The sequence below is a fragment of the Pseudophryne corroboree genome, chromosome 6 (genome assembly GCF_028390025.1).
Source record: "Pseudophryne corroboree isolate aPseCor3 chromosome 6, aPseCor3.hap2, whole genome shotgun sequence".
NCBI classification, from domain to species: Eukaryota; Metazoa; Chordata; class Amphibia; order Anura; family Myobatrachidae; genus Pseudophryne; species Pseudophryne corroboree.
The window spans coordinates 701,182,632-701,205,803 of NC_086449.1; the positions used below are offsets into that span (position 1 = coordinate 701,182,632).

The 23,172-nt window shown below is 44.5% G+C and overlaps 1 long non-coding RNA gene across 1 annotated transcript; it reads right to left on the reverse strand.

The window, feature by feature from the left end:
- Positions 1 to 2,222: 2,222 nt before the first annotated feature.
- On the reverse strand, positions 2,223 to 10,027 carry LOC134935586 (uncharacterized). The gene is made up of 2 exons (XR_010180270.1): positions 9,900 to 10,027; positions 2,223 to 2,438 (listed from the first exon to the last, which is right to left on the reverse strand). It is a non-coding gene; the product is annotated as an uncharacterized LOC134935586 (long non-coding RNA).
- Between the last annotated feature and the right edge of the window lie 13,145 nt (positions 10,028 to 23,172).

The following is a 23,172-nucleotide window of genomic DNA, read 5'->3' on the forward strand; positions in this document are numbered from 1 at the left end:
CTAGGGTAGCCCAGCGCTGAGCACAGTATTTAAAACCAACCAATTGTGTTTAAATGTAATAAAATATATTGAATTGTGATGTGAGGCACTGCAGTGCCTGAGTATGTGGAGCCTGTGCAGGGCACAGGCTCAGTGTATATTTAAAGGTAAAATGCACTTACTTAGTTGTGTGTCCCAGGAGGGGGGAATCCATGGCTGTGCAGGCTGATGGATTCTCCCAGACCTTTTCCCCCAAAACGGAATACTTTCCCTTCCAGCCTCAGACTTGAAAGTGGAATTGGAAGAAAGAGGAGAAGCTCAGCTTTTAAACAAGCTGAGTGGTTTTCCGGAGCTCCATGGAGATCACCCGTAATGGCCAGGAGACCCTGACCGGGGATCTAGGCTGCCCAGCTCTGGAGCCCGAATCCAGGCTGCAGACAGTGGGCTAGGTCCCGGGCAGGTTTCTGGAAGTCAGTTTAGGCGGGAAAACTTCCCCCAGCCTAGACTGAACGGCACCGGGGCGTATCCTGATCCTCCCGGATGGGACAGTCAAAGGAGAGTGCTTTGCCAGGTATTTGGAAAACTTACTGGGCGCTGGAAGGTGAATGGGCAGCCTAGGATACACCTACGGGGTTTTCCTTCTTATCACCAAGGAAATAGAAGTATCAAAGAATGGTGGTGTACCTTGGGCGCCTAACCTTTTGGTGGACTTCTAGCAGGACCAAAGAAATGGTCACCTCACAATGCAAATATTTGTATGGGTACGATTTTGCAGAACTGAATAATGTACAGGATAATAATAAAATTAACACATAGTTTAATACACAATTACATAAAACACTGAAAGCGTACCAATACGGTAAGCTAGGAGCCGCAGGTGTTAAAATAGGGCAGGGTGGTTGAAATCTTCACCCTGCTCTGGCCCCCAAGCTTATCTGTGGATCAATGTCCCCGGATAGATGATAATACTTGTAGAATGCTAGTCAAAAAGGCTGAAAACGTACCGGTAGGGCAGGTGTTTATGAAAAGCAGGGTGGTCAAGACTTCACCCTGCTCTGGCTCAGTGTTTTATGTAATTGTGTATTAAACTATGTGTTAATTTTATTATTATCCTGTACATTATTCAGTTCTGCAAAATCGTACCCATACAAATATTTGCATTGTGAGGTGACCATTTCTTTGGTCCTGCTAGAAGTCCACCAAAAGGTTAGGCGCCCAAGGTACACCACCATTCTTTGATACTTCTAAGTCAAAGGAGAGTGACCACTCCCCACTGTCCATAGAGGACAATGTTAGCTGTGCAAGTGACCAAGGCATACACAGCCCATGGGTAAACATTGATTGGTTGTAAACCACAGGGCAGACTTACCCCCTGTGGTATTGTGTATTGGAGTAGGATAAAAGGAGGGCAGTTGCCCCATGAAAAGTGTATTATACCATTTTGATTCTGCTGTAACATCTTGCTGTACTGCTGAAGTTCTTTTCAGAACTATTTGTTGGCATTAAAACATCATCTGCCTCAAGAAGATTGCGTCATCTTGTGACCTACAGGGCTATACGAAACCTAGCCCTGTTCTCCGGCTGTTCAGGGTGAACCAGCGTCTCCAAGTTCCGTCTTCCGCCAGCAACCGATAGAGGACTAGTAGGGATTCGTCAATACCACACACGTGTGGTAAAGCAGTGTGTCGGCACATACAGAGCAGAACTGTGGTTCCAAACGCCACGGCAGGTTAGGAGTTTGGTGGTGGTAGCATAAACCCGCCCACAGCGCAGTGGGTGGAGTCAGTAACAGGCGGTTACTGATGGTAAGCGGGAATCCCCTATGTGGCCAGGTCCCGTGTGACCTAAGCATCCATTCTGTGTACTGGGGACGGGACCGTCCGGTCACACCACTTCTTCACCAGACCCAGCCAAGTCTCCTCCTAACCCTCTTGTTATGCACACTGTCTACCCCTTCTTTGTCACCCCATTCTGTTAGCCCTTCGTCTCTTTGATTGTCTGCTCACAAAAGCAGGGACTTCTTTCCTCATGTTCCTTTCCTTTTCTTATTTGCACTCTTATACTTCATACTCCCTTTGATGGCACCTAAACCCTGGTTTTCTATACCTGTCCTATATGGTCTTCAACTGTAAGTGCTGTTTTCTTGGTTGCTCATTGATTATGTACTGTGTAATGGGCACTGCGGATCTCTTTTGGCGCTATATAAATAAAGGATGATAATAATAATATACGCAACTAGTGAGTTTATTAATGGTAATGCAGCGGATGTTTAATGTTTGAGATACAAATTCTACAAACAGTTTTATCTTTAAACTGTGTGTGTTAAATCTTGACTTCAGTCACCTGCTTGTTCCTTTGTATTTGTCTGCAGTTATTTAGAACGCCTTTATGTGTTAAAGATCCCCACAATCAGGAGCCAGTGCTGTTTCATCCACTGTTAAGTTCTGTCTGCCTTTATTCTGTAAGACAGTAGCGAGGCGGGTAGAAAGGAGATGTTCAGCACAATTAGGCATCATGTTCACTGTCAAGAGGGTTAAAATGTTCTGTTGTACAACATAATCATCTCCTTAGCATTAGATGAAAATATGTTTCAAAAGATACTGAATTAACTTTGTCTTAGCTGAATAAAACTGAGAATCATTGTTTTCCATTGTTGTAATTTTATTAAATGGAATGACACCACACAGGGCCTGCTGTGTACTGTACCACTGCAACAAATGTCTCTAATGTTCAGCAGGTTGAGGAGGGGGGAGTAGATAGCGTAGGGTACAGAGGAAGTGTTGTGCCTCATAAAATGCAAAGGAGAATATTGCACATCAGAAAATATTTGGCTTGTTCTCTCCTCCCACGCACTAGAAGATAAATGGCCATTCCATTTGCCATCTGCATTAATCCAAAACATTATTAATACCAAGGTTGAGCAGGACATAGCAGTACTATTGCATCTATTACAGTCTAGTCATTGCAAAAGTACTGTATAATATTGCTCCAGGTGAAAGATAACATAAAGATGCACACATTTGCGTTTGGATATAACGCTGATGGATTTTTTTCACCCTGAGATTATGTTGCGGGTTTTCTTTGCTTTTTAGCCACGTATTTATATCATCAGGGAAAGATGTTTATTTTCCTGGTGTAAGTTATAGTGTAAACCCTTTGTGCTGTCTGCAGTGGAAATAAATGTGCCCAGCAATCAGCTTTCTATTGCAGGAGAAAACCTCCCTTTTAGGTAATCTCTCATAAAAATGTTTTTGTGTGTGTGGTTTCTTTTTTATTATTATTCTGCATCAGTAAAAGCTTGTGACATGCTGTAAAAACCCAGGGGGGAAAGCATCGTCTGAGCCAACTGCCATGCAAATGGCATTATCCAAAACTCTATTATTCCAAAATAGAGTCGCTGATTTGCATATTGCCCCGAGGGAATAGCTTGAAGATCTCCCTAACACTTCTAATTATTTTGGGAAAGTATTTTGAGTATTATAATGTCATTATTACGGAGCATTATGATCAGCTGCAGATCAAATAAATGACTGTTCTCTTTCCCTGTGCAATCTGCAATGGGTTGTGTGTGGTAGTTCAGCAATATTCATGCAGGTTTCTATATTGTCTGAAGAGCTTTACTAAACACAGTGTGTAATGTTAACAGACTGACAACACAGACGCACTGTATTCTGTAGTGTGGGGATTATTACTAACGTGCTCAAAGTAGTAAATCTGCACTAAAATCATGTCTGAAATTACAGCAATTTAAGTCGGCAGTGAAAGTGCTCCAACGCACACAAGTTTAATGCCGATAATCAGATTTAGGGGAAGGCTTGTCACTTCTTCATATAATTCAAATAAGTATTGGCCCATAAAAAATAAGAATTTACTTACCGATAATTCTATTTCTCGTAGTCCGTAGTGGATGCTGGGGACTCCGTAAGGACCATGGGGAATAGCGGCTCCGCAGGAGACTGGGCACATCTAAAGAAAGCTTTAGGACTATCTGGTGTGCACTGGCTCCTCCCCCTATGACCCTCCTCCAAGCCTCAGTTAGGATACTGTGCCCGGACGAGCGTACACAATAAGGAAGGATTATGAATCCCGGGTAAGACTCATACCAGCCACACCAATCACACTGTACAACTTGTGATCTGAACCCAGTTAACAGCATGATAACAGAGGAGCCTCTAGAAAAGATGGCTCACTACAGCAATAACCCGATTTTTTGGTAACAATAACTATGTACCAGTATTGCAGACAATCCGCACTTGGGATGGGCGCCCAGCATCCACTACGGACTACGAGAAATAGAATTATCGGTAAGTAAATTCTTATTTTCTCTAACGTCCTAAGTGGATGCTGGGGACTCCGTAAGGACCATGGGGATTATACCAAAGCTCCCAAACGGGCGGGAGAGTGCGGATGACTCTGCAGCACCAAATGAGAGAACTCCAGGTCCTCCTCAGCCAGGGTATCAATTTTGTAGAATTTTACAAACGTATTTGCTCCTGACCAAGTAGCTGCTCGGCAAAGTTGTAAAGCCGAGACCCCTCGGGCAGCCGCCCAAGATGAGCCCACCTTCCTTGTGGAGTGGGCATTTACAGATTTTTGGCTGTGGCAGGCCTGCCACAGAATGTGCAAGCTGAATTGTACTACAAATCCAACGAGCAATAGTCTGCTTAGAAGCAGGAGCACCCAGCTTGTTGGATGCATACAGGATAAACAGCGAGTCAGATTTCCTGACTCCAGCCGTCCTGGAAACATATATTTTCAGGCCCTGACAACGTCCAGCAACTTGGAGTCCTCCAAGTCCCTAGTAGCCGCAGGCACCACAATAGGTTGGTTCAGGTGAAACGCTGAAAACCACCTTAGGGAGAAACTGAGGACGAGTCCTCAATTCCGCCCTGTCCGAATGGAAAATCAGATAAGGGCTTTTACAGGATAAAGCCGCCAATTCTGACACGCGCCTGGCCCTGGCCAGGGCCAACAGCATGACCACTTTCCATGTGAGATATTTTAACTCCACAGATTTAAGTGGTTCAAACCAATGTGATTTTTGGAACCCAAAAACTACATTGAGATCCCAAAGTGCCACTGGAGGCACAAAAGGAGGCTGTATATGCAGTATCCCTTTTACAAACGTCTGAACTTCAGGGACTGAAGCTAGTTCTTTTTGGAAGAAAATTGACAGAGCCGAAATTTGAACCTTAATGGACCCCAATTTCAGGCCCATAGACACTCCTGTTTGCAGGAAATGTAGGAATCGACCCAGTTGAATTTCCTCCGTCGGGCCTTACTGGCCTCGCACAACGCAACATATTTTCGCCAAATGCGGTGATAATGTTTTGCGGTTACATCCTTCCTGGCTTTGATCAGGATAGGGATGACTTCATCCGGAATGCCTTTTTTCCTTCAGGATCCGGCGTTCAACCGCCATGCCGTCAAACGCAGCCGCGGTAAGTCTTGGAACAGACAGGGTCCTTGCTGGAGCAGGTCCCTTCTTAGAGGTAGAGGCCACGGATCCTCCGTGAGCATCTCTTGAAGTTCCGGTTACCAAGTCCTTCTTGGCCAATCCGGAACCACGAATATAGTGCTTACTCCTCTCCATCTTATCAATCTCAGTACCTTGGGTATGAGAGGCAGAGGAGGGAACACATACACTGACTGGTACACCCACGGTGTTACCAGAGCGTCTACAGCTATTGCCTGAGGGTCCCTTGACCTGGCGCAATACCTGTCGAGTTTTTCCCAACGGTTTATAATCATGTGGAAGACTTCTGGGTGAAGTCCCCACTCTCCCGGGTGGAGGTCGTGCTGAGGAAGTCTGCTTCCCAGTTGTCCACTCCCGGAATGAATACTGCTGACAGTGCTATCACCTGATTTTCCGCCCAGCGAAAAATCCTTGCAGCTGCTGCCATTGCCCTCCTGCTTCTTGTGCCACCCTGTCTGTTTACGTGGGTGACTGCCGTGATGTTGTCCGACTGGATCAACACCGGCTGACCTTGAAGCAGAGGTCTTGCTAAGCTTAGAGCATTGTAAATGGCCCTTAGCTTCAGGCTATTTATGTGAAGTGATGTCTCCAGGCTTGACCATAAGCCCTGGATATTCCTTCCCTGTGTGACTGCTCCCCAGCCTCGCAGGCTGGCGTCCGTGGTCACCAGGACCCAGTCCTGAATGCCGAATCTGCGGCCCTCTAGAAGATGAGCACTCTGCAACCACCACAGGAGGGATACCCTTGTCCTTGGTGACAGGGTTATCCGCTGATGCATCTGAAGATGCGACCCGGACCATTTGTCCAGCAGGTCCCACTGGAAAGTTCTTGCGTGGAATCTGCCGAATGGGATTGCTTCGTAGGAAGCCACCATTTTACCCAGAACCCTTGTGCATTGATGCACTGAGACTTGGCTCGGTTTTAGGAGGTTCCAGACTAGCTCGGATAACTCCCTGGCTTTCTCCTCCGGGAGAAACACCTTTTTCTGGACTGTGTCCAGGATCATCCCTAGGAACAGAAGACAAGTCGTCGGAACCAGCTGCGATTTTGGAATATTGAGAATCCAACCGTGCTGCCGCAACACTACCTGAGATAGTGCTACACCGACCTCCAACTGTTCCCTGGATCTTACCCTTATCAGGGAATCGTCCAAGTAAGGTAACTAAAATTCCCTTCCTTCGAAGGAATATCATCATTTCGGTCATTACCTTGGTAAAGACCCGGGGTGCCGTGGACCATCCATACGGCAGCGTCTGAACTGATAGTGACAGTTCTGTACCATAAACCTGAGGTACCCTTGGTGAGAAGGGTAAATTTTGACATGAAGGTAAGCATCCTTGATGTCCCGAGACATCATGTAGTCCCCTTCTTCCAGGTTCGCAATCACTGCTCTGAGTGACTCAATCTTGAATTTGAACCTCTGTATGTAAGTGTTCAAAGATTTTAGATTTAGAATCGGTCTCACCGAGCCGTCTGGCTTCGGTACCACAACAGTGTGGAATAATACCCCGTTCCCTGTTGCAGGAGGGGTACCTTGATTATCACCTGCTGGGAATACAGCTTGTGAATGGCTTCCAAAACTGTCTCCGTGTCAGAAGGAGACATCGGTAAAGCCGACTTTAGGAAACGGCGAGGGGGAGACGTCTCGAATTCTAATTTGTACCCCTGAGATATCACCTGAAGGATCCAGGGGTCTACTTGCGAGTGAGCCCACTGCGCGCTGAAATTCATTGAGACGGGCCCACCACCGTGCATGATTCTGCTTGTAAAGCCCCAGCGTCATACTGAGGGCTTGGCAGAGGCGGGAGAGGGTTTCTGTTCCTGGGAACTGGCTGATTTCTGCAGCCTTTTTCCTCTCCCTCTGTCACGGGGCAGAAATGAGGAACCTTTTGCCCCTTGTCCACGAAAAGACTGCGCCTGATAATACGGCGTCTTCTCATGTTGAGAGGCGACCTGGGGTACAAACGTGGATTTCCCAGCTTTTGCCGTGGCCACCAGGTCTGAAAGACCGACCCCACATAACTCCTCCCCTTAATAAGGCAATACTTCCAAATGCCGTTTGGAATACGCATCACCTGACCACTGACGTGTCCATAACCCTCTACTGGTAGAAATGGACAACGCACTTAGACTTGATGCCAGTCGGCAAATATTCCGCTGTGCATCACGCATATATAGAAATGCATCTTTTAAATGCTCTATAGGCAAAAATATACTGTCCCTATCTAGGGTATCAATATTTTCAATCAGGGAATCCGACCACGCCAACCCAGCACTGCACATCCAGGCTGAGGCTATTGCTGGTCGCAGTATAACACCAGTATGTGTGTAAATACATTTTAGGATACCCTCCTGCTTTCTATCAGCAGGATCCTTAAGGGCGGCCATCTCAGGAGAGGGTAGAGCCCTTACAAGCGTGTGAGCGCTTTATCCCCCCTAGGGGGTGTTTCCCAACGCACCCTAACCTCTGGCGGGAAAGGATATAATGCCAATAACATTTTAGAAATTATCAGTTGTTATCGGGGGAAAACCACGCATCATCACACACCTCATTTAATTTCTCAGATTCAGGAAAACTACAGGTAGTTTTTCCTCACCGAACATAATACCCCTTTTTTGGTGGTACTCGTATTATCAGAAATGTGTAAAACATTTTTCATTGCCTCAATCATGTAACGTGTGGCCCTACTGGAAGTCACATTTGTCTCTTCACCGTCGACACTGGAGTCAGTATCCGTGTCGGCGTCTATATCTGCCATCTGAGGTAACGGGCGCTTTAGAGCCCCTGACGGCCTATGAGACGTCTGGACAGGCACAAGCTGAGTAGCCGGCTGTCTCATGTCAACCACTGTCTTTTATACAGAGCTGACACTGTCACGTAATTCCTTCCAACAGTTCATCCACTCAGGTGTCGACCCCCTAGGGGGTGACATCACTATTACAGGCAATCTGCTCCGTCTCCACATCATTTTTCTCCTCATACATGTCGACACAAACGTACCGACATACAGCACACACACAGGGAATGCTCTGATAGAGGACAGGACCCCACTAGCCCTTTGGGGAGACAGAGGGAGAGTTTGCCAGCACACACCAGAGCGCTATATATATATACAGGGATAACCTTATATAAGTGGTTTTCCCCTTATAGCTGCTGTATCTTTAATACTGCGCGTAATTAGTGCCCCCCCTCTCTTTTTAACCCTTTCTGTAGTGTAGTGACTGCAGGGGAGAGACAGGGAGCTTCCCTCCAACGGAGCTGTGAGGGAAAATGGCGCCAGTGTGCTGAGGAGATAGGCTCCGCCCCCTTATCGGCGGCCTTATCTCCCGTTTTTCTATGTATTCTAGCAGGGGTTAAATGCATCCATATAGCCCAGGAGCTATATGTGATGCATTTTTTGCCATCCAAGGTGTTTTTTATTGCGTCTCAGGGCGCCCCCCCCCCCCCCCAGCGCCCTGCACCCTCAGTGACCAAAGTGTGAAGTGTGCTGAGAGCAATGGCGCACAGCTGCAGTGCTGTGCGCTACCTTGTTGAAGACAGACGTCTTCTGCCGCCGATTTTCCGGACCTCTTCTGCCTTCTGGCTCTGTAAGGGGGCCGGCGGCGCGGCTCTGGGACCCATCCAGGCTGGGCCTGTGATCGTCCCTCTGGAGCTAATGTCCAGTAGCCTAAGAAGCCCAATCCACTCTGCACGCAGGTGAGTTCGCTTCTTCTCCCCTTAGTCCCTCGATGCAGTGAGCCTGTTGCCAGCAGGTCTCACTGAAAATAAAAAACCTAAACTAAAACTTTCACTAAGAAGCTCAGGAGAGCCCCTAGTGTGCACCCTTCTCGTTCGGGCACAGAGATCTAACTGAGGCTTGGAGGAGGGTCATAGGGGGAGGAGCCAGTGCACACCAGATAGTCCTAAAGCTTTCTTTAGATGTGCCCAGTCTCCTGCGGAGCCGCTATTCCCCATGGTCCTTACGGAGTCCCCAGCATCCACTTAGGACGTTAGAGAAATATACAGTATATAAGACTTTACCGGTCGCAGTGGTGTGAAAGATTGTGATGCAATCAATTTGCCGGCTGTCAGGATCCCGGGGGTCAGGATACCGACGCCGGAATCCTGACAGCCAACAATGCCAACAGCCGGAATCCCGGTGCACAAGGACTATTCCCACTTGTGGGTGTCCACAACACCCATAGAGTGGGAATAAAACCTGTGGCGAGCGCAGCGAGCCACCGAGCCCACAGTGTGGCGAGGATAGTGAGCCCACATGGGGACGCTTAGCGCTCGCTCCGCTGCTGGCATTCTGATGGGCGGGATGCCGCTGTTGGGATCTTTACAGCCGGCAACCCGTCCGCTGGTAAACAGTATCTATTCCAAAAGATTGCCCCTACTGTCTGTTAGGACTACAGTTGTATATTATTTCATTTACTGTATATAAAAGAGTTGAGATCCCACCTGTAGGTTGGAATTCCCTGTTTAGCAGGAGGGTATACGGTCGTCTTCCATCCCCACAAGTAGAGTTGACTTTTCCAACATTTCTGAGGTGGTAGAGAAAGGGTCTAATTCCATTTTGTGGAATATCACATATCTAGGCAAATGTCAACCAATGTAAAAAATTAAAATGTAAATCACAATTTATTTATTTATTTTTTTAATCAATGTCGCAAATAAGAAACCTTATTTGCGACATTCTCCTCCACCATGCATTTGTCTCACACAACCCAATGCACTTCCCATTAACTTTAATCTGGCCTTTCACTTTACCAGTGATTTTGATCTCCTGACCCACTGTTAATTGTTGTAAAACAGAAGCCTCATCATGTTAAATATTAAAGAAATGTCTTCAGTGGATTCAGTATCTCCAGTTATACTGTTACTGAAAATGGCAGACATAACACTTTAAATGGTCCAATGAATCTACTTGTAAATTTAGGAGAGTTAAAGCAGTCTTATTTTTTGTAGTGTACAACCACACACTCACCAATGGACATAAATGGAAAAACAGTAAACATTTCTGATCAGAATGATACTTATGTCAGGCTTGTGTCCGCTGTAAATTATTTGAGTTTTCTCTCATGACTTTTGAGTTTCTTATTTAATTAGTGAACTGCACTGGAGCTGAGGGTGAAGGTGAGATCCATAATTGATGAAACATGAACTATCCAAGGTTAGAGATTGTTATAAGTTATATGCAATTTCTGCAAGAGGCAAATATTCAAACCAGTTGTCTTGTCAGAAGTTATTTGTAAATATGCTAATATTTTACAGACAGCATTCCAGAATCTGGATGTGCACTGTGGCCCTCTATTCAGTGCTATCATATCTGGTCAATCATGCAACCTGCAAAACTGTTTCCCAGAGTCAAGCTGTTTGACAAGCCATAGTCAACTTCGTCAATGGAATGACAAGTTGCCTTTTTTTAAGATCTGTCTGCAAACACCAGGATAATTGTATAACTTTTAGAAACAGGAAGGTCAGCGACGAAATCTTAGATAATGTCTTTCCATGACCTAGAAGGAACTAGCAGAAGTTGCAAGTGCAACTACCAAGTAGGCAACAAATGCGATACTTGTTTTTGTTTTGAGTCAATACTAGACAGCCTTTTACATATTGTTGAATTACTTATCTAAATCTATTTCCAGCAGAATTTTCAAGAGATTAATTCAGTAGTCTTATTAATACCTAAATGCCCAGCGGTGGGCACATTATGAAATTATTGAAGATTTGCTATATGAAATTACAGAAAAGGAACAATTAAAAGAGAATTGATTTCTAAACAAACATCTTTTAATACTCATATTTCTTTGGACAATAAATTATCTTTCATTTTTTCTCTTATTCCATCAGTAGATACGTGTTTCCTTAAATCTAAAGAGAATGAGTAACAATGACTTTGTCTTCAGAAGCATTGGTAATGTGGCTTGCAATTTATCTTGGATCTTTTCAAATTGTGTAGACAAGGCATCTGCTTCTGATTCTTAAATCCTGGTCTGTATGTTGTGACAAAGTTACAACAAGGAAAGAACAGAGCCCACCTGGATTGCCTAGATTTCTACCTTTTGGCAGATTTGATATGTATTCTAGACTTCAATACTGTTAAAATGGTTATAAGATAAATGTCCCTTTTATAAAAATGTCTCCATAATGATTGCTGACAATGCCTAGTCACTAATGTGGGGATTTTATCCCCTGCAAGCAGTGGTCGAAGTGGGGCGGTCCACTGACCCGGAAATGAGGACATTAAAGTGCAGCAGGAGGCGAGGGAAGTGGACATCCTGCTGCACATGTTGCTCCCCGTCCCTGTGCGGCGGCCAGCGGCTGTGTAGAGCGCTGTACTAGCTTACAGCCGCTCACCACTGCCAGCCGCCCGCTGCCAGCCGCTCACCGCCAGCCGCTCACCGCCGCCGGCCGGAGTCTGGCAGAGCAGAGACAGAAGTAATGTGGTGAATAAGAGACTGACATACAGTACAGTAGATGAGCCTGAATCCATGTAGAGAGTGAGTAGCTGACAGAGATAGTCAAAGACAATACACTGAATGAGGGCTAAAGACAGTACAGTAATTGGGAGTCTGACAGAGATGAACCAGAGACGGTGCGTTGTATGGGAGGATGACAATATGGTTAATGGAGGCTGATATGGATGAGTCAGAGCCAATGCTGTAAATTTGTGACTGATAGAGATGGGCCAGAGTCAATGCAGACAATGGGGGGCTGACAGAGATATGCCAGAAGCAATGCACAATGGATGACACAGGACATGTTGACACATAAAAGGTTGACATTATATTTTTTTCCTTTTTTGGTGATGCTTTTAGCGTAACATAACCAGAAACCCCAAGTAGTGCACCACGTCTCCTTGCATGGCTCGCTTTGCTCGCCGTGCTGCGGGCAAGGTGACCTGCGGTGCTACTGCTACACTCAGCACAGGTTACTATTCCCAATCATAGTCCACGTGGATGGTAAAATATGAAAGAGTAAAAAATCTAATTTTTTTTTAACTCTCATATCAACCTTTTCATGTGTCAACCTGTCCCATGTTGACAATTTTACTGTGTCAAATGTTTCCCTATGTCGACCATGACCATGTCGACCAATAGAGATCGACCTATGTGAATTTCGGCTCAATCAGTGTGCTACAATGTGAATTTCGGCTCATTCAGTGTGCTACAATGTGAATTTCGGCTCATTCAGTGTGCTACAATGTGAATTTCGGCTCATTCAGTGTGCTACAATGTGAATTTCGGCTCATTCAGTGTGCTACAATGTGAATTTCGGCTCATTCAGTGTGCTATAATGTGAATTTCGGTTCATTCAGTGTGCTATAATGTGAATTTCGGTTCATTCAGTGTGCTATAATGTGAATTTCGGCTCATTCTGTGTGCTACAATGTGAATTTTGGCTCGTACCGTGTGCTACAATGGGAATTTCGTCTCGTACCGTGTGCTATAATGTGAATTTCAGCTCGTACCGTGTGCTATAATGTAATATTTCAGCTCGTACCGTGTGCTATAAGGTGAAAGGGGCACCAGTATTAGATAGTATAAGGGGTTCTACTACACTGGACATGTCCCCTTTTGGGTGACCACGCCCCCTTTTGAGTGACCACGACCCCTTTTCTGGAGCACGCAAAATTGCGTCCTTGTCTTTTGCATACCCCCACTTCAAATTTTCCACTTCGACCGCTGCCTGCAAGTAGTAATTTCTTCGAGACATAAGACCAAGGCTGAAGAATATATTTAGGAGCACTCCACTAGGACAATACTGCTCTTACTGCTAGCAGTTTGAAATGTTTTTGGTTTTCCTGAGGAACAGATGAATGGAGTCTGACCAAATGAAAGCTACATTCTTATGAGTAAGACCTGTTACAGGCTAAGAATCAAGCTGCTTTGAGTTCTTGTGGTTCCAGACAATCTTGGATGGCTTGAATTTGTACATTATACTTTTGCATTCCTTGTGCTAATACAACATAACACAGACATTCAGAACAGTAATTAGGCTTTTTTCAATGAAAGACCCTTCTATTCTTTCAATAGGTACACTAAAATCTTTGGGGATCACTGGAAATAGATAAGTTGCTTATCTATGTAATTGCCCATGGAGCCTGAATCAATTAATGCCACAATTGAAATAGTCTTTCCAGGTAAATGGGAAGTGACTGATGAAGAAATATAGCATTTTTGGTAGACTCAGAACCAAAAGTAATAGGGCCATGACCAGACTGACCCCACACACAACCCACTTCATGGAGTTGGGTTCTATCCTGAGAATGGTTTTCTTTTTGTTGTTTTTTTAAGATCCCACTTTTCCAAGAAATGGATTGAACTTGTATTTCTTTATGTCTCTGTCTTTTCTCAGGTGATAAATGTTCGTGGACTCCTCCCATTTGCATGGTTTCTGAATCAAGTCCCACTGATTCCATCACAGTAAATCTAGAGATACAGTATTAGTTGGAGTTGAAAAAGAAATTAGTCGTTGCAACTTACATCTCTCTCTGCTGTGTTCTGTAACTACAATTCAATTGAAATGCATCTATCTATGACCAAGGGCAGATGCGGATTTACCGCTAGCAACCTAGGTGGGTGCTTAGGGCCCGATGTATTTTTTCCCCCACTGGCAGTAGCCAGGCCCTTCCGAGTTGCGTGGGTGAAGGGGAACTGGAACAAGGCAACAAGCGGGGTGTGGTTACCTGGACCAATTGAAATTCACCAGAGAGGGAGGGGAGCTGGCATTTCGGGATTGCACACCCGGAAGCTTACAATAAAGCACTTGGATATCACCTGTGACACTTGGGCGAGCATCAGTTAAAGTGGTGAGCACTCCTGCACTATTTACTCGTCTCACACAATCACACAGATGATTTTCTTGGCGCCCCTCCTTCTTGCGGTTGCCCGCACCCCTCGGTATCCTGTCACTGAGTCTGAGACATCGAGCTCTATAGTGGAACAAGCTGAAGGTGATGCGGCGGCAGGTGCAGCTGGACAGAGGGGTGTGCTGATGGAAGCTGCTGGTGGCTCTTCGTATCTGTGAGAGGAGCTTAGTGCCATAGATCAGCTTTCTCTGAGGAGCTGACAGTCTAAGGGGGCAGCATCAGCGGTGGGGGCAGTGGCAGAACTATCAGCTGGTACACTGCACCGGGGCCCGTAACAATGAAAGGGCCCACAGCCGCGGACATTAGCAGCACTGACAATGAGTCTGATTGACTCATTAAAGTACTGTACACCGTTCAGTCACTGAGGGCCCATAACGAAGAGGGAGGTGGTCTAGCTGGAGGAGAGATGGGGAGCCTTCCCCTTAGGTGACAGCTTCTGCGGAACTAGTACTGCCCCTTCATTCCCTGTATGCTAACGCAGTGCCGCTCTCCTTTCCCTGCTGTTTCCCAAACACAGGGGTGCTGCGGATGTCCAGTCATCAGAGGATCCGTCTATCATCGTCCGGGTAAAATGTATTAAATATAAGTTTTGTTTTTGTTTGTTATTTTAAATAAACTGTAGCGCTGGCTGTATGGCTGCCTGCCAGGCAGCTGCGGGGGAGGAGCAGGATGCAGCTGATCACACAAAGAACTGCACTTTGGTGGTCATTACGAGTTAATCGCTAGCTGCATTCATTTGCTTTGCAGCGATGAGGCACAAAACGGCACTTCTGCGCATGCGTATGCGGCGCAATGCGCACGCACGACGTACTATTACAACGAACTATGTAGTTTCACACAAGGTCTAGCGAAGCTTTTCAGTCGCACTACTGGCCGCAGAGTGATTGACATGAAGTGGGCGTTTCTGGGTGTCAACTGACTGTTTTCAGGGAGTGTTCGAAAAACGCAGGCGTGGCAGGAAAAATGCAGGCATGGCTGGGCGAACGCAGGGCGTGTTTGTGAGGTCAAAGCAGGAACTGAACAGTCTGAAGTGATCACAAGCGCTGAGTAGGTTTTGAGCTACTCTAAAACTGCACAAAAAAAAACTTTGTAGCCGCTGTGCGATCCTTTCGTTCGCACTTCTGCTAAGCTAAAATACACTCCCAGTGGGAGGCGGCATAGCGCTTGCACGGCTGCTAAAAACTGCTAGCGAGCGATCAACTCGGAATGACCACCAATTACCTCTCGTGGTGATCAGTGCCTGCACGTGTTGTGGAGCAGGAGCAGTGAGAGCTGACAGAGAGGGGATGGGCTCCAGCAGTGATGGCTTGCCATGCCCACAGCTCATCTTTCCCCTAACATCAGAATGTGGAACAACAGAGTAAGAAGATGAAACGATGCACCCCCCACTCAGTGATCCATAGCTGGCCACTTTTTACACTGTGATGAGCCTGGTAATGGTATCTGTTATCCCAGACCCCAGTGTGTGTGTGTGTGTGTGTGTGTGTGTGTGTGTGTGTGTGTGTGTGTGTGTGTGTGTGTGTGTCACCATCCCCCCCCCTCCAGTACGTGTATCACCATGCTCCCCCTCCCCCAGGATCCACTTAATGTATGTGTGTGTCACCATCCCCCCATGTGTGTATCATCCCCCCAAAACCCAGTGTGTTTGTCACCATGCCCACCTAGTCCCAAGTATGTATATCACCATATCCCCCATATCCAGCACTAATGAGTGTGTCATTCCCCCAGGACCCAGTGTGCGTGTATGTGTGTGTGTCACCATGTCCCCCCCCCAGAGGCCCTAGTATGTGTATCACCATGTCCCAGCCTGTGCCCTAGTGTGTATGTCACCATGTCATACCCCCAGAACCCAGTGTGTGTTACCATGTCGCCCTCTCTGTAGTGTAGTGATGTAGTGCAGCGTATTGGTGGGGATGTAGTGTAGAGTATAAAAGGGGAATATAGTGCAGTTATGTAGTATGTAACATAATACAAAATATAAGTGACATAATACAGCATATAGTGGAGATGTAGTGCAATGATGTGTAGTGGGGAACATGGTGCTGTGGAGGGGGCATGTTAGTGAGACACTGGGGGGCATTTAGGGCACACGAGGCATGTGGAGTGAGCACAGCCATGGGCATTCATTGCATCAATGTACTGGCCATCTTGTTTTTCTTTCGGGGGGGGGGGGGGGGTGAGGAGAGATGTACCTGGGGGGGCCCTCAAAAGCATATTTTTGATTTTTGGGCCCACCACTTGCTAGTTGCACCACTGGGCGGGGGAGAGGCTATTGTACCGGAGCACCGTGTATGGTACTGGCCAGTGTTACACACTGTATGGAGTGAGTTAGGGGAGGCTGTAAATGGGAATTAGACACCCTAAATGGAGAGATGGGCTGTGTTTGCTGTATTTGCTGTACTTCACCATGCCGTTTGGTTAAGGAATAAATCCTGCTTTTTTTTCATCTACACGTGAGTGTTGGCTTGTCTACTTTTTCTGCATCGCTGGAGAAGTGAGTTTTTTATATATATATATATATATATATATATATATATATATAATGCAAATGTGCTCCGGCACTCCGGTCCTCCCCCTCAGGGTGTATCTTGCTTCGGTGCCTTCCCCAGGGATGCTCTCCCTCACATGTACCGACAATAGAAATCAAAAGGCGGCACTCGAAGACTGTAGTAAACAGTGAAAAAACTGTATTTGTGCGGTCAACGTTTCGGGGACCACCTCCCCGTCTTCAGGACAAACAAATAGTGACAATAGTGAACTTTAAATACACACTTACCCCCCTCCTCTTTCTGATCTCCCCGCCAGCGACCGCCGTGGACACGCCAGCCGCACTTCCTGTCCGCGGCTCTGAATGCTTCTTTCTAACCGGAAGTGACGTCTCATTGTGGGCCGCGTGACCATGGCGACGCTGGGGGGGAAGAAGAAAAAGTGAACACTTAATCCCTAGTGCTTAAAATCAGATCATACAACATATATATAGTTAAGAAACGGTAGCTTATTTTTTTAAAAGAAAGAAAACTCGCTCCGCTATCATGTCATCAATATGTATAGTTAAAAACAACATTTTTTGCAATCACTATTAAAACATTAAATGTGTTCACGATGTCTCTTGTGGTACTTTCAGTGATTAAAAATTTACTAAATTAAGACCTGTACAACCACCGGATAATTATTACTCGGCTGGTGTCAGGATAGGTGCTTCACTCCAAAATTATTTATTTGTGCACAGTAATTAATGTTCCTTAAAACAACATATGCTGATGTTTATTTTGGCTGCTGATAGATTATTCTGTTTAATTTGGAGACTTTTCCCCTATTATCATGTTTTAATAGTGATTGCAAAAAATGTTGTTTTTAACTATACATATTGATGACATGATAGCGGAGCGAGTTTTCTTTCTTTTAAAAAAATAAGCTACCGTTTCTTAACTATATATATGTTGTATGATCTGATTTTAAGCACTAGGGATTAAGTGTTCACTTTTTCTTCTTCCCCCCCAGCGTCGCCATGGTCACGCGGCCCACAATGAGACGTCACTTCCGGTTAGAAAGAAGCATTCAGAGCCGCGGACAGGAAGTGCGGCTGGCGTGTCCACGGCGGTCGCTGGCGGGGAGATCAGAAAGAGGAGGGGGGTAAGTGTGTATTTAAAGTTCACTATTGTCACTATTTGTTTGTCCTGAAGACGGGGAGGTGGTCCCCGAAACGTTGACCGCACAAATACAGTTTTTTCACTGTTTACTACAGTCTTCGAGTGCCGCCTTTTGATTTCTATTGTCGGTATATATATATATATATATATATGCAAATGGAAACCAGAGGAAGCTAAGATGTCAGAAGTAATTGTCCATAGTAGAGTTTGTAAATTAAAAAGACAAATGTCCAAATGGTCATAATGGATTCTTATAGGACTTGATTGGAACCCTGGTCTAGGGTGAGTGACATTTTTGGATCACTGCTTGGTTTGTGCTCAGCCGAGCATTTCTCCTGAAAAGAATTTCTCCTCTGGTTTCCATTTGTTCACATTTTTGCTGTTCCCACTAACAGGAGTTCTACCGTGAGGTGCTGCTCTTCTGAAGCATGTGAAAAAATCAGTCTTTCAATGGCTTAGGGTAAACTCCATTTACTCTAAACCACTGAAAGACTGATCGAGTGCCGCCGCTGATCTCCTGTCTATATAGTAAATCTCATTCGAGTTTACCTTGGAGGGCACAGCAGCGTTATTCATTTCCTATGTATTTAGGAGTGCTGGAAATTACTAATTGTGTGTGTGTATATATATATATATATATATATATATATACACACAAACAGAAAACCCAGCACTCACCAAAGTTAGCTCACTTATCCTCAACAATTCAATAAATAAATGATGGGGGTTTAGTTAGTGGATTGGCCAATGCACGGAAGCCTGCAAACCGATCGCCAAGGTACCCCACCTTCAAGCAGGTCCTACACTATCACAGTCTTAAACCTGACTACTTCACTGCTGTTGCATACATCATCTGCCTGCTAGATTTAATGTGCACCTGCCACAGACTTTATCGCTTTATATATATATATATATATATATATATATATATATATATATACCGCAATTACCACCGAAGTGGAAGGTGCACTCTCGCTGAAATCAGTCTATGTATCCAATGGTTGAATCAACTCAGTTTAATCAGGTTCAAAAAGTGATGCCGTCAATCATCGACGTTTCGGTCCATATGTGGACCTTTATCAAGATAGGAACTTCACAACATCTAGTCAAAATAGATATTAAAAAACAATTAAAATCAATGAAATATGAAAAACAAACCAAATCACCCACACCACCACCAGTGCCTCCCAGGCCCTAATGACAGTCAAACAAATGGCTGGACAATATTAAATGTGTTTAACATGTATCAAGTGCCCATATTTCAGTAATACAGGAAAACCTCCACCTACACCTCATGCCTCAATGAGGTACACATGTATCTAACTGGTGAGATTACCTGGACAAAACACCAATGCCAGTGTAACCTGATGTAAGGTTCCTTTTTATAGGGGACCTATGGTAATTAGAATGAGACATGTAACATGTCAAGCAACCAACCAAAAACAGCTTAAAATAAAGCACAAACAGCTTAGTATAAATCATACCTGGTGCATAATAAGACAACATTTAGCAGCTATTATTCAATCAGCTAGGGTCAGCAAGTCTTCTATAATCAAAAGAGAAGAAAGTACTTACAGACTATTCAAAAAGCAAACACCACAGGTAGCAGCAGAGGTAGCATACTTACAGCTCAGGTGCCATGAGCCTACTGATAGCTGCATGCTGCATGGGACCAAATCAGGGCTATTTAAGGCACTCAGACAGGAAGTACCTAATAAAGCTACAATGAACAATACATGATTACTCTAAAGCAGAGGTTCTCAAACTCGGTCCTCAGGACCCCACACAGTGCATGTTTTGCAGGTATCCTCACAGAATCACAAGTGAAATAATTAGCTGCACCTGTGGACCTTTTAAAATGTGTTAGTGAGCAATTAATACACATGTGCACCTGCTGGGTTACCTGCAAAACATGCACTGTGTGGGGTCCTGAGGACCGAGTTTGAGAACCTGTGCTCTAAAGGAAACCAGCTGACCTGGTCAATAGCCCTGCTTACTAAAGTGGGTAATATAATGGCCAGATCAATTGCGGGACACAGGGAACACCATAAGTGTAACAAACACTAAACTCTCACTCATTACAGGGTCCCGCCCTGCCGGAAATGACATCAGGGCTCAGCAGGCTCTCATGGGTCAGTCAAGTTGTCAATCACAATAGACGTGTCAGTTTGTAAACACTGGTTCTACATAAGTGAATCAGATGTGGGCAGATGAAATTCTTAAGGGGGAAAGCGACCAATAATCTCACCAACCTCATATCAAAGATAACAGTATCCATCTGACCAACAAACACCACATATAGTGAAAAAAATATACAATAGACAAAATTTCAGATCTAGTTAAACATAAAAATGTCAGTCATGGTCTGGTGAGATAATAGGTCCTTGACAGATCATGAGGGGGTGATTTGACCTATTATCTCACCAGACCATGACTGACATTTTTATGTTTAACTAGATCTGAAATTTTGTCTATTGTATATTTTTTTCACTATATGTGGTGTTTGTTGGTCAGATGGATACTGTTATCTTTGATATGAGGTTGGTGAGATTATTGGTCACTTTCCCCCTTTAGAATTTCATCTGCCCACATCTGATTCACTTATGTAGAACCAGTGTTTACAAACTGACACCTCTATTGTGATTGACAACTTGACCGACCCATGAGAGCCTGCTGAGCCCTGATGTCATTTCCGGCAGGGCGGGACCCTGTAATGAGTGAGAGTTTAGTGTTTGTTACACTTATGGTGTTCCCTGTGTCCCGCAATTGATCTGGCCATTATATTACCCACTTTAGTAAGCAGGGCTATTGACCAGGTCAGCTGGTTTCCTTTAGAGTAATCATGTATTGTTCATTGTAGCTTTATTAGGTACTTCCTGTCTGAGTGCCTTAAATAGTCCTGATTTGGTCCCATGCAGCATGCAGCTATCAGTAGGCTCATGGCACCTGAGCTGTAAGTATGCTACCTCTGCTGCTACCTGTGGTGTTTGCTTTTTGAATAGTCTGTAAGTACTTTCTTCTCTTTTGATTATAGAAGACTTGCTGACCCTAGCTGATTGAATAATAGCTGCTAAATGTTGTCTTATTATGCACCAGGTATGATTTATACTAAGCTGTTTGTGCTTTATTTTAAGCTGTTTTTGGTTGGTTGCTTGACATGTTACATGTCTCATTCTAATTACCATAGGTCCCCTATAAAAAGGAACCTTACATCAGGTTACACTGGCATTGGTGTTTTGTCCAGGTAATCTCACCAGTTAGATACATGTGTACCTCATTGAGGCATGAGGTGTAGGTGGAGGTTTTCCTGTATTACTGAAATATGGGCACTTGATACATGTTAAACACATTTAATATTGTCCAGCCATTTGTTTGACTGTCATTAGGGCCTGGGAGGCACTGGTGGTGGTGGTGTGGGTGATTTGGTTTGTTTTTCATATTTCATTGATTTTAATTGTTTTTTAATATCTATTGTCTAGATGTTGTGAAGTGCCTATCTTGATAAAGGTCCACATATGGACCGAAACGTCGATGATTGACGGCATCACTTTTTGAACCTGATTAAACTGAGTTGATTCAACCATTGGATACATAGACTGATTTCAGCGAGAGTGCACCTTCCACTTCAGTGGTAATTGCGGTATATTGGTGGCCATATTTGGTCATTAGGAGCACCCGCATACTTACCTTTATGTATCGATGAGAGTGCAGGACATTCTGTGGATATATATATATATATATATATATATATATATATATATATATATTAGAGATGTGCACCGGAAATTTTTCGGGTTTTGTGTTTTGGATTCGGTTCTGCAGCCGTGTTTTGGATTCGGACGCGTTTTGACAAAACCTCCCTGAAATTTTTTTGTCGGATTCGGGTGTGTTTTGGATTCGGGTGTTTTTTTTTCAAAAAACCCTCAAAAACAGCTTAAATCATAGAATTTGGGGGTAATTTTGATCCTATAGTATTATTAACCTCAATAACCACAATTTCCACTCATTTCCAGTCTATTCTGAACACCTCACACCTCACAATACTATTTTTAGTCCTAAAATTTGCACCAAGGTCGCTGGATGACTAAGCAAAGCGACCTAAAAGGGGCGGCACAAACACCTGGCCCATCTAGGAGTGGCACTACAGTGTCAGACAGGATGGCACTTAAAAAAATTGGCCCCAAACAGCACATGATGCAAAGAAAAGAGAAAAAGAGGTGCACTGTGGTCGCTGGACGGCTAAGCTAAGCGACACAAATACCTCAATATCACAGGAATTATTTGTTCTAATCAATGGTATTATTGGTCCAAATCACTGGAAGAAAATGACAAAATCACTGGAATTATTCGTTCTAATCAATAGTATTATTGGTCCAAATCACTGGAAGAAAATGACAAAATCACTGGAATTATTCGTTCTAATCAATGGTATTATTGGTCCAAATCACTGGAAGAAAATGACAAAATCACTGGAATTATTTGTAAACATTTGTAGAAAGTCGCTGCTTTCTGATTACAGAAATGCTCAGATATTCCTGCGAATCCACAATCCCTTCCCAGAGGAAAAAGAAATTGAGAAACCGTTGTTTGAGAACGTTTGTTCTCTTTCCCTTACAAAGGAACAAACCACTTTCCAAGAAGACTGACGTTTTGGGGATTATGGAGACATAATGTTTTTGAATATAAATCCTAAAGCAGGTGGTGTATTAGAGCAAAAGAGTGCAAGAGACCAGCCATGCAGTTTCTGAAATATTATGACAAAATGTTACTGTATTTCATAAGCACTCATTCCTAACTCTGCTAAGTACTGTTTGTATACTGTATCTGGCTTCCATGAGGTAGTTGTCCATTATTTTCTGCTTCCATTGACCTTTTTGAAAGCGGTAGAAGTTATCGATTCTTTCCCCCCCCCTTTTTAAATTTTCTCCTGCATAGCCCAGTAAAATGTTGCAATGTTAAGTATTGACTTGTGCCTTCTGGGGGTCCACTTCTTCACCAAACCCAGCCAAATCTCATCCTAACCCTCTGTTCCACGTTCTCTATGTATCCCATCTGTGTCACCCATGTCTGTCTACCCCTCCCCTTTAGATTGTAAGCTCTCACGAGCAGGGCCCTCTTCCCTCATGTGCTTATCCTTTGTCTTACTTTAATGATCTTCAACTGTACCACATCCAGTAGTCTTCTGTTACCTGATACTTATTCCAGTGTC